The sequence below is a fragment of the Typopeltis vanoorti genome, chromosome 23, assembly GCF_054136105.1.
Source record: "Typopeltis vanoorti isolate ZY-2024b chromosome 23, IOZ_Tvanoo_1.0, whole genome shotgun sequence".
In the NCBI taxonomy this organism is placed as follows: Eukaryota; Metazoa; Arthropoda; class Arachnida; order Uropygi; family Thelyphonidae; genus Typopeltis; species Typopeltis vanoorti.
In genome coordinates, this window is record NC_143571.1 from 33,216,433 (window position 1) to 33,229,619 (window position 13,187).

Here is a 13,187-nt window from a genome sequence, read left to right on the forward strand (position 1 = left end):
ATATCTGGTCAATTTAATAAATATTTATCTGGCTGCGCCGTTTTAGTCATTATTTTTAATAGCTGGGCATTATGAATAATGACCTATTAGTCACGTGACCCATAACAAATGCATCTCGGGGGGAAAAATGAAAACTACACTTACACAACTACACTAAATGAAACCCCCCCCCTCCAATAAAAAAAAACACTTTAAAAAAAACCGTTTTTTTTTTATTAAGTATTTCCTCCTCTTTGGCGCCTTTACTATCCTGGCGCACATATGGCCGGCGCGCCTCTGCATGCCCACTTCAAAAAAGTGAAAGAGTTCCTCAAAAATCACAACTGGTTAGGCAACTCTCCTGACATTAACCCAATAGAAAATTTGTGGTCAATATTGGATAAACGACTTCTTCTTCCTATTCCCCTCTTTTACCTTGCCATGTCGAGGGTTTTCTATTCATTTAACCGCAACTGTACACAAGGATAAGGTAGTTAAGCCCTATGCATCCGGGTGTATCCTATGTCTGTAGAAGCGTTGAGGTCTCAAGGCCGGTTTGCCTGCTTGTGGGATGAAAAATCCCACATAAAGTGGAGAGAAAAATCCTGAAGTCCACGCCCAACACCGGATAACTTGGCTATATCTGAGAAAGATCCTAAGCTCCTCACGTCACAGACGGGAATCGAACCCAGGACACTCCTTTCTCAAGCATATGATGGCGAAGCGCATTGCAACTCAGCTAACCGTGCGGACGAAAAAGCGACTTGGGAAATTCAATTGTGATACAAAGGATAACTTAATGCAGTCCATTATAAAAGTATGGTTTTGAGAAGAAGAAGAAATAAATAAAATGTGTTCTAAGTTGGTAGAGTCCATGCCTAAACGATTAATGAACTTATTAGGAACAGAGGAGCGCATATAAATTATTAGATAAAGTTTGAGTTAAATTTTTGTACTTATTTTCTTGCGAAATGAACATTTTTCTTTAAAATGTGTGTTTGGAATTAATTTGTTTATATTATATTTCTGAAAAGCACTTACTTCTAAACAATACCATTATTATGAAATTTGATGTCTGTATTTAGTGTTACGTAACAATAAATTTTGGACTATTGTTTTCCAAACGCTACGTTTTCTAAACTTAACCAAAATAATAAGATCTTATCTACTTCCAAAACAAAACAAAATTAAATTATTACCTTCCCTCCTTCTTTATGAATAATGTAGAATATCAATATAAAAAGGTGTATTAACGAAATTCACTCTACACTTTATAATTTTGAAAGAAATATAAATTATTTTTAAATATTAAAATTTAAATATAATTTACTTTTATATTCTATATGAAATTATGAGTTTTTTCTGGATTTAATAGTTTTCGATAATCCATTATAGAGCCTTCTTATGATGTGGAAACGTATATATACATAAACTTCCTTTTTATCTTCAAGCTAAAATAATTTCTGTACTGTAATCTTTTTTTTTTTTTTTCCAAGCCTATCTGGAGTATGTTAGTATCGAACCACCGGCACTTCCAATGGCTATCGACTTTTAACAGGACTCCTCCTTGACGCCCATTTCTAATCAGCTGCAAATTAATTTTGTCTATCAAATTCGATCTGCGTCAAGCAGTTTAATGGGAAACGAAAGAAAAATTGCGCTCGAAAAGACTCTCGCATTACAGAACGAAATTGCCCGTAAAGAGCTACGCCCACAACAAAATTTAGGAAGACCATGACGGATGGGGTTCCAGACAGCAAAGTTTCGCTGAATAAATACTGTTACCATCTAAACTGAATTTTTTGCAACCTGTAGTCAGACCATTTGGTCCATAACATGCTTACATGTAGCCTGTGACAATAATATAATATTTAAAAAAAAAATAGATCCCTTTCGATACTAACAGTGAATTTAAAAGCTAATTAAAAAAAAAAAAACATACCGAATGTGTACTTCAATATATATTGAGTATGTATTGAGACATTATTTCCGTTTTGGAAGCTTTGGATCAGGATCTCCTAAAATCTATAGGAGACCCTGATCCAAAAGTTTATGATAGTCTATCGCAGTGATTTTCAACCTTTTTCATAACACGGCACACCTAGAGTAATTATTAAAATTCTGCGGCACACTAAAAATATATTCTTTTAATTTTTTTGATGATCTGGTAAAAAATAGGCATAATTTTGATTGATTTACACACGCAAGATGGAAGACCAGACACTAATAAATAAATGCGCAAATTACGACATTATTTCTTTCAATTAATTTGTTTTCATAAATCTCGTGGCACACCTGAAGAACTCTTGCGGCACACCAGTGTGCCACGGCACACCGGTTGAAAATCGCTGGTCTAACGCATAGGTCTATGGATCCATGGCTCAAAATCTCAAGATATCTTTGGAATACTAAGCTCTCAAAATTAATTATGATGAATATATTTACTTTTTTATTTCTATTTTATAAGCACACTAAGAGGCTCTCTACTGTAACTTCTCTTCCAAAATATTAGATTGCACGGCTCTTCTATTGTACTTGATCAACCTCCTCAGGAGTTTCTCTGAACGAAGTCTATAGTTGTTGAATTTTTTAAAATTTTGCATAGTGTAAAAATATGTGACATCTTTGGTAACATTTTATGTATTTGTTTTTTACAAAAAAACAATTTTTAACTCTTTTATATATTTTTAATTTATTTTTTACATACTTTTTTTATCTTCATAATGAAGTCATCTGTAAAAAACAGCATTTTGGAAGAAGTTCGCGAAGATTGAGAAACGTTAAAAAAACAACATAATAATAAAATTTTGCTCGAAAAGTGATCGAAAATCGTCTCGAATGACATCGAAAATATTGGGAGGTACTGATTATCAGCTTACATTTTGGTAGAACCAGCGACCTGTTGGCTTTCCAACCAACAGGTCGCTGGTTCGAATCCCACCGTGGGCATGGATCTTTGTGATTCGCTTGAAGGTGGAGATGAATTTGATCGCCCGGTGTGAGACCAGTGGCGCAACCAGAGGGGGGGGGCTTCCCCCCCAAGGTAAAAAACTAGAAAATTTTCCAAAATTCTTTTCCTAATTAAAATTAATTTTTTTATTTATGTTGTGTCGTGTCTTCTATTTCTATACTATTTATGAATTAGCGATCATTGCAGATGCTCAGTCATAGGTCGTATGCGATGCGTAGTGTGCATTCGCAAATCGTCTACTGAACTCGCCCCGCCCCCCCCAAGATTAAATCCTGAGTGCACTACTGTGTGAGACCACCACCGTCCTGTTTATTGCAGATCTGAAGTGGCTTGAAAAAGTTCAATGTTTGGTCTCTAAAGCAGGTTATGTAAAATAATAAATTAAAAATATATAAAAAATAAACCTTAGCCTACCTGCAGTGTGTACATGCTACAGGTTTACATTAAAAAAAACAAGAAGAAGAAGGAAAAAAACCTTTCGTGAGTGGGAAACATAAAAAATAATTAATCACCTTCTGTCCTTATAATAAATATTTTTATTGGTTATTTTCAGACGTGTGACGTCATGTTCAAACATCTCCATGACAACAATTGGTTTTTTAATACACATTAACAAGTCAAAACAAGTTATTACCTAGACTACTTCTTTTTCCGGTGTACATAGCTATATATGAAATAGACTTTTCCGCAGTGACGGAAAAAATAAGACGTAGGAATATACTAAATTCATGTCTGTTCTGCTGTTTATATATACCCTTAAATATCTGATTCCCAAAATTTCATGTATTTCGATAAGAGAGATGGAAGCTCAAGGGTGCCATTAATATAAACAGCAAACATCCTGCATAATCTTAATGTGGACAGAGAGTGACTATTTTTACTTGTTAAAAACTTATATATAATAATAATAAGCTAACGCCTTTTATTCCCTTGTAGGGAATGGAGGAGGCCTTTTAACCCTATCTAGCTTTTGGAGACCGAGTGAGCAGTTCAAGCTCCACAGATGTTGAATAAATATATAGGTTTTATACTTTTTGGCTAAAACCTGTTAGCCTTTTATTTTTCTTAACAGACATCCAGCAATGATTAAAAAAAAAAAAAAATTCCGGCTTCTGTCCTTGTTTCGCATTTTCAAAATGTTCAAAATTCCCATATGTTTCAAAATGTCATTTCATACAGGTGGGAATTTCGGCTTCTTCAAATGATCTTTTGAAAAGATCTTCCTCAAAAGATGCTTTTGAACAACAACGAAAGAAAATGCCGGAAAAAAAAAAATGGAAGCACATGTTGACATTGTGCGACCTACTCTAACTAGTTTGTTATATTCCTGTCTTCTACAACAAAGGAAACAGCAAAAAATCAAATATTCACACAGAGAAATGGATAAAATACTGTATACCTTCATTTTATATCTCCAGGTATATCTGGTCCCAGAAATATACTAGATATTTCTAACATTAAATTGTCGCTTAACAAACAAAAGAGTAATAATATTAGAATGAAAGATATTATGACTCCAGCCATATTTTATTTCCAAATACAGAAAGAAATTTTTAAAGAAAGTTTCGAAATTTACCAGACAACATAATCTTCGTCACAGCAGTTGTCTTGATTTGCACTTCTTAAAAGGTACAAGCTCTGCCCAGGCAACTTCGATGCCGAAGGTTATATTCTCATAAACTCTCGTAAATTTAGAAACTTTGAAAGGTATTTTAGATATTTGACTATAAAACATGACTGAATCCATAATATCCTCTATTTATTAGATATATGAAGAGCCAAAGGCTTTAATTCGGCGACATATGACTTGTTTAAGTTAAGGGATATTACACCCCATATCGTTTCTTAGCCGAATAAGAAACTCAAAGAGTTTCATGCCGAATATAGAAATTATATAAAGTTCGGCGATTCCAAGCCTAAGCAAATACCTGGATAGTGCAGCAACTGATCCTTAAGGTAGTGCAAGCTGAGGCAACTCATGTATAAGGTGGAGCAAGCTCCGATCACTATTCTTGATATTTACCCATAATGTGAACTTAGCTCCTAGGAGCTAAGTTCACATTATGGGTAAAGAAACGATATGGGGTGTAATATCCCTTAACTTAAACATCCTCTGTTTATTATCTTACTTATGCAAATTGAAGCATTTCTACTCTATACTTTAGAAAGAATAGAATAACGGAAAATTAACTTTTAAAATCAAGATACTATTTATAGATAACTTGGTTATTATCGATTCAGCTGAGGGGAGGCAAGCTGTAGCCAATGAAGTTTTAACTGAGACTCGGCTATTGCCGTTACCAAGCCATAACTATAGCTTTTATCGATTCAGCTCCCCGTGTGGTGGCCGGGATATGAATAGCCCCACTGTAGCCAATGCATATCGTACGAGGCGACTAAAATGGATACCCAGGGATGGCAATGCTGTAGCCAATGAAGTTCTAACTGAAGCTCGGCTATTGCTGTTATCCTCTTGCCATGATCAGAGCTTATAGCGCTATATTACCTCATCCATACATTTTCTTCTACAGATAACGGGGATGTGAAAAGCATTCTTGCTTCGCCCATCTAGCCATGAAAAAAAAAAAAAATGATCCAGCTTTAAGCTTACTTGCAATATCGCTTCTGTAATATCTGTCCACTCGATAATTGAATGTTAATCGTCTTTTTGTTTAAATCATAAATATAGGTAGAGGGGTCGAGAATCTACATGGTATTATTAACCATTGTTTAGAATTGTATTTGATCAATGTCCTCATATTCCTTAAGAGAACGACGAGCTATTTTCCTTATTCGCACAAGCCCTTATGCCTAAATGAGCGACACCTGGAGAGTAAATTGGAGAAGGTATTTTCACAAACAACAGGATGACTATAGTTTCTGTTTAGAGAGGGGTGGGCACGTACAACTCGAAGTGCATTGTGTTCTCGTTCATTCCCCTACCTTATCCCACCCAAGCTTTTTGCTCCTGAGTATTTACCCAGTGAAGTCAGCACCTTGTGATTACCCGCAGGTGGGGTCTAACGACATTGTAAACAAGGCTACCGTCTATCCACAAGTTTTGTCTTACATTTAGCATAACAAGGCTATCCTGTGTCCATCACCAACTCCACAGTTCGACAAGGAGCTGACTGCAGTCTGTTATAAAAAAAAAAAGCTCGCCTTACTCAGCGGCTGCCATGACGGCCAAGTTCTGATTTATAGTTGCCCAGCAACCACAGTAGCCTGCCGCCTTTACGACCCGCAAGAGGAACGATAATTGACAAGGCTCGGCGCATGTCGAAAAGGAAGTGTTTTCACACCTCGAGCCATATAATTACGGCAGGAGATCCGCCCCTCTGGTGAAAGTGATAATGGTGGGACATTAGGTCTACGGCTAACTCTAGGTCTGTAGTGTCACTGCTGTCTCGCGCCTTCAGTTATCTCAGCCTACGGCTACACCCGAGCCCAACTGCTGTCCACTATTATCGGTGTAACCCTGAAATCATGCACACATTATGGGGAGACAAAAACACTTCACACTTCCAACAGGCCGATAGTGATTACAGAGAGAAATGTCAGCTTCCGCCAACGAATGAGGGGTTACATCAGGTCTGTGTATTTACCTAGCTTAGCTGGGAACGTCAAGGTGCTCACCTAAAGGGTGCACAATTCCTCCCCCCCCCTCTTATCTCTTATTATCTGTACAGGTTTGCTAAAGTAACATCTTCGTGGTTAGGCCTACCTCGCTGACCACATACAGTTAGTTTTTGCATTGTTAATGTGGATAGACTTAAAGCGTTTCTCTTACTCCAGGTTTTAAAGTTGCACTTCTGTTAACTTTTATTAATTTAACGATTGTCACCAGTTAATACTAAATGTAACTGAAAACAGTGCTGAATTCTTTAAACGACCTTTCAAGATTCTGTATTAATTCAAGATTCCAATACTGTCGTTGGTAAGTATGACAACTACTGACCTCTGCTGGTATACAACCCTAAAGGACTGGATAAAAAAAATCCTCTTGTGTATCAGTTACAATATTGGATCGTAACCCCAAAACATTCAAGGATGACGAAATTGAAAGTTTTTTTTTTAACTATAATCAATTAAATCGTCTTACGGATGAGTTTTGGTTACAGTTCATTTGTCTTGTACTAAAAATAAAAAATAATAAAATAAAAACAAGTTTTATCTGTTAAAAGATAAATACAGCGACACCACTTATATTGTAATTACCGACATAATGTACATCATCATGGACGCGTTCACTACTAAGTGTTATTTATTTATTTTTTATTTTTTGGAACAAAAATCCATTTTTTGTATTCAAAATTTGGGCTAAAATTTTTGTTATCTGAAAAATTTGAGAAGTTGCTTTACTAAGCCTTTTCGATACGGATGGTTCCATATTTTTTGTAAACATATATAGTCTGACTGACAGCAGTACTCTGTTGTCGTCAGATAGTTCAACTCATTGACACATCGATGTTTGGAAAGAGAGATTGGATTGAACAGATTTCGAAGTTACGTCAAACCAAATAACGCCTTGAAGAGTGTGAAAGATTATAAGGGTGTGAAAGTTTAGTAACTGCTGTGTGTCATTTTGAGTATTATTTTTTGGGAAGGTAAAAAACGTGTCACTTCTGTCTAAGATCAGCAAACGCAACCTTAGTTGAAAGAGTCTAGATAAAATTCCTTGCGTCATCCTTTGTCAGATTTTGAACAAGATTTTGACGACGATGCATTTCGGAGGAGTTGGCATTGGATGGTCAGAGAGAGGAGTATATCATTCTTCTCTTCCCCCAACTTCCAAAACTACTACTAATATATTTTTTTAAATAATAATAACGACTTTATTATTTTTCACATATAATATTTACAATACGTACTTTTATACTTCTGCATACAAGTATTTACACGTACTGTTAACATATATTTTAATAATAATAATAATAATAATATATTATTATTATTATTATTATTATTATTATTATTATTATTATTATTATTATTATTATTATTATTATTATTATTATATATTAATTGGGGAGCTACGAAATCTATGATTGAGAAATTCGCGCGCGCACACACACACACACACACACACACACACACACACACACACACACACACACACACACACACACACACACACACACACACACACACACACACACACACAATAACTTGGAATGTATTGATGCGTCGCTGAACTGGAAGCCTGAGCGAATATATTGTGTTTCATTGCGTTTGTATGGTATTTTGGGTGCGTGTTTCTTGTTCATAGTATGTCCTTAGAGCTCTTCTCAGGCTATTGTAGTTTATAAGGTTTCTGTATTCAAAAGGTAATTTGTTTATCATGTCTGGGATGTAGAAGTTTCGCGTGGCCTTTCCGTAGTGATTATTGTATTTATATGTGATATAATTAGTAGTCTGAGGTCTTGTTATACGGTATGTATTTCTGACTGTCCTGTAGTTGGCATCGAAATAATGTTTTAGCAAAGCTGCATAGTGACATAAATGTTTTGCTGTCAGTATTTTGTGTTCTGACATTGCAATGTAAATAAGGTCGTTATTTTCTCTTTGTTCCCAAAAGATCAGTTTTATCATTTTGTATTGTAGCGACATTAATCTATTTAATTTGTAGGGTGCACAGAAAGCATATTCCAGTTCATATCTGCATTGAAGTAAATTCCAAGGTATCGTATTGTTTCAACCTGAGTGACTGTAGTGGTTTTGCTGTTCTGTGTGTTTTTTATGTTGGAAAGTGGATGTTGGATGGTTATATATTTGTTATCAACTGGTCGCGTCAGTGGATTTCTGAATATCATTAATTTTGTCTTTTCTGAGTTTAGGTGTATGGAGTTTTTCGTAAGCCAGTCTATGATCAGCTTTATGTCATTTTGCATATTTGTTTGGGATATGCTTGCGTTATTAAGGATGGATATTATTGCTGTATCGTCTGCGTATTGGAATATCTTACCTTTGAGTGGTAACTGATTAATATCGTGCGTGTAAATGTTGAATAGAGTTGGGGAGAGTACAGCTTCCTGTGGTACTCCACAGGTTACTGGTAGCTCTCTGCTTCGGTTTGACCCGATACGTGTGATATGCTTTCTATTTTGAAGGTAGTTTGTAAACCACCTGTGAAGAGGCCCGTCTATTCCAACATGCCTCAGCTTTTCTAACAAGGTTTGAGTGTATCGAATGCTTTAGTTAGATCAATAAAGACTACCATGCCAATTTTGTTTTTGTCTAAGGCGGTGTTAATTACGTCTGTAAAGTCTTCCAAGAGAGATGTTGTCCCCTTATTTTTCTAAAATCCTGAAATAATAATAATAATAATAATAATAATTTCAAAAATTCTAGAAAAAATAACACACACCAGACTACAGAACTATTTACAGAAGTACAATATCATCTCATATATAATAATAATGATGATAATAATAATTTCTTTATTATTGATATGATACATACATTACATGCATTTGATTACATATTATACATACTTGATTACATATTTTTCTTTTAAAAATTCCAATCCTTTTTTTTATTATTCAAATTGCAGTATGATTAATATTGTGATTACATGTTCATGTTTACAAGACATAAGATTACCTATTTACAACAGATTTAATTCTCTTTTTTTTTTTTTTTTTGATTTTTGTAACAATGAAATTCGCACAGAATTTTTTTTTCTTTTTTTTTTTTTTTTCCCTGTATAATGTATTAATGTAACAGCATTTATTCGTTTAACAATGAGTTAATATATATTTACAGTTTTTTTTTTATATTATATTTAAGCGCTGTAACTACAGCACTGAAATGTGCATATGGGTTTGGATTTTTTTTAATTTTTACTTTTTTATCTTGGATGAGATGTAATTTCTCAGCTTTCATCCTCGAAGCTTATTTGTAACCTTGTTTGAGGATGACACCGGTTGGTTATTATTTGTTGGTTTGTTTGCTGTGTTGGGAAGTTACGAAATCAAACCTATGTTTAATAGGTTTGATTTCCACTGCAGCCGTTGAGAAATTGAGAAATTCGCGCACGCCACGCACACTCACATACGTATACATATACGATAGCCTGGAATGTATTGATGCGTCGCTGAACTGGAAGCCTGAACGATTATATTGTGTTTCATTGCGTTTGTATGGTATTTTGGGTGCGTGTTTCTTGTTCGTAGTATGTCCTTAGAGCTCTTTTCAGGCTATTGTAGTTTGTAAGGTTTCTGTATTCAAAAGGTAATTTGTTTATCATGTCTGGGATGTAGAAGTTTCGCGTGGCCTTTCCGCAGTGATTATTGTATTTATATGTGATATAATTAGTTGTCTGAGGTCTTGTTATACGGTATGTATTTCTGACTGTCCTGTAGTTGGCATCGAAATAATGTTTTAGCAAAGCTGCATAGTGACGTAAGTGTTTTGCTGTCAGTATTTTGTGTTCTGACATTGCAGTGTATATAAAGTCGTTATTGTCTCTTTGTTCCCAAAAGATCAGTTTAATCATTTTGTACTGTAACGACATTAATCTATATATAATCTATATATCTATATAATTATTATAGTGCATCTTAGTATATTTTGGCATAGTGCTTTGTATATTAGTGTTTTAGGCATGTGGGAAATGTGTATTTTAACCCTGTAGAGTTTGCCACTTATTGTTCGGAGTTTGTAGTGTAGATGGTTTATGTGGCTATTCCAGTTCATATCTGCATCGAAGTAAATTCCAAGGTATCGTATTGTTTCAACCTGAGTGATTGTAGTGGTTTTACTGTTCTGTGTGTTGTTTATGTTGGAGAGTGGATGTTGGATTGTATTCACATCTACATTAGGAGATGTATTGTCTTAGAAGAAATAAAAATGATGAAAATGTAATAAGTTAATTTATTCGTGTTTGATTATTTACATCTTGCTAACAAAATCATCGTACACCATAATATTTACGTATTGAGAACTTCGCTAACATTCAACCTAATTTTGATTGGATAAAAAAGTCAGCCCTATGTATATTTGTTGAGAACTAGAATTTGTATTTTAATTAAGGACAGCGAAACTGATCAAAGCATGGAATTTCTCTCTCTCTCTCTCTCTCTCTCTCTCTCTCACACACACACACACACACACACACACACACACACACACACACACACACACACACATTTATTTATATTTATGTGACTCCTACCCACAAAAGGTTCTAAACGTACAGTATATTAGCATCAGGGTTGGGCAAAATATTTTTTTATTTAAGGTTTTTTTTTTTTTTCAACTTTTTTTGCATAATCCAGAAACCTTGACCTAGATACCAACGATGGAACTTTAGACCTCCAATAAATGCGTTTATATCTTCATACCGTGTAATGATCAACATCTCCCCCTAAAGACAAATATCCATGGCCCACAGTGCGATTCTCACTGACAGCCTGTGGGTTGGAAAGTGATTATATTAACTCGAAAAACAAGGCGGTAGTCGTAATAAGCATACAAATAACAACTTGAAAACTTTTTCCATTCTATGTACACTTTGCTACATGAGTAGTTGAGGTTATTTTGAAAATAAATAATTGTCTTTCAGGTACTGCCAATAATCTTAAGATCAGATGAAAAAACAGTTCTGGAAATAACATTTTTATATATAAAATATTTATATTATATATTTTATTTTATTATATATAATAAAATATATAAAATAATAAAATAAGCGAGATTTTTTGGGAGAAGGTGAAAAAGTGGTGTCTGTTATTTAACATTCATCCATCATCACTTTGTATACTCGTGGCTAGTATCTCATCTACCTTCAAACTTTCTCCTCGCAGGAATATTCGTTTCTTTACAAAATATACAGTTGGGATTATCATTCTGATACCTAAATTTATAATACTGTGGATCGCGACTTCAATACTCGATATTCATTTAATATCAGCGCAAGTAACCCTTTATATTCAGGCGATGCAGGAAGATAACTGTAGACTGTAGGTAGTAAGAAAAAAAAAAAAAGGTGTGTCCTTAATGTTAATCATGAAAAATACCACATAGCCTTAGGAAGAGAGCGTCTATGATCCTGGGGAAAGGCGATGCTAAATGTCCGATAGAACTACACCTTGTCATTATGACACTCTATCTACATATTGCCTGTCTACAAGGTGCCAATGAGGAGAGTCAGGGAACCTAAGCCTACAAAAAAAAACTAAGTTTTTTTTTCTCTATTACGGGTGATTCAGTATAAAATAGATGCATTTATTGCACTGCACCTGGTGTTCACAAGAGCAGCAAAGGACTAAGGTTCATGTGACCAAGAATGCCAGCACTCGTAGCCTCAGAGAAATCAAAATAAAAAAAAAAATAGAAAGGTTACCGCTGTCGACGAAATTATCCATCGGATTCTATTCTGTATAAAGAAAAATGCAATAAAAGAGCAGACTCCTGTTTAGTAGGTAATAAAATTAGAATCTTTATTTCATATCGTGATTCTAATTGTTATTACCTGTTTATAATGTTTCTCTCCTGTTAATTTATAGAGATACATGCATTAACGAAACAGCTATGTAAAGTAATTCTATGGAGCAAAACAGTCGAGTGGAAATAAAAAAAAAAAGTAGACTATAGAATATCTTAGCCCTATCAAAACTTTATAGACTTTTACTTTAAAATTTCTTTTCCAACATGCTGGTGCGAGATATATTTATTTTAATTTCTAAATGAATATAAATTAATTGTAAAAAAATAACCTTGATGAAAAATTATTTAAATATATGTTTAATTAAATTATCCAAATAATAAAACCTGGAGAAATTTTATATTTACTGGAAAATAATACAATGAAATACTGCTGTTTCGTATATTTTGAGATGAATTAGCTTATAGAAGCAGACTAGTAAGACTGGGATTTAGGTAAACGCCAGTTCCAGCCAGCTGCATATTGCAACATAAAGTTTCTATTCATATGCTAATAACGCTGCTTAAACATATTCCAAAAACTGTCAAGAAACATTTACTGGAGTTTTAACACTATATTGTCTATTTCCTTCGCAAACTGTGTACAGTTTGCATATATTGTGACATGTTCCATATGAACGTAGAACGCCTGGAATAGTCAATGAACATCTTACTACTGAACTATATACAGCAGTACGCCTATATCGCTGTCAAAGATGTACAATGCACGGATGATAGCAGATACTGCGCCATCTTGAGAGACAATGATAAACTAGTACTTAAAATCAACAAAGACAAGAGGAAGGAAGCT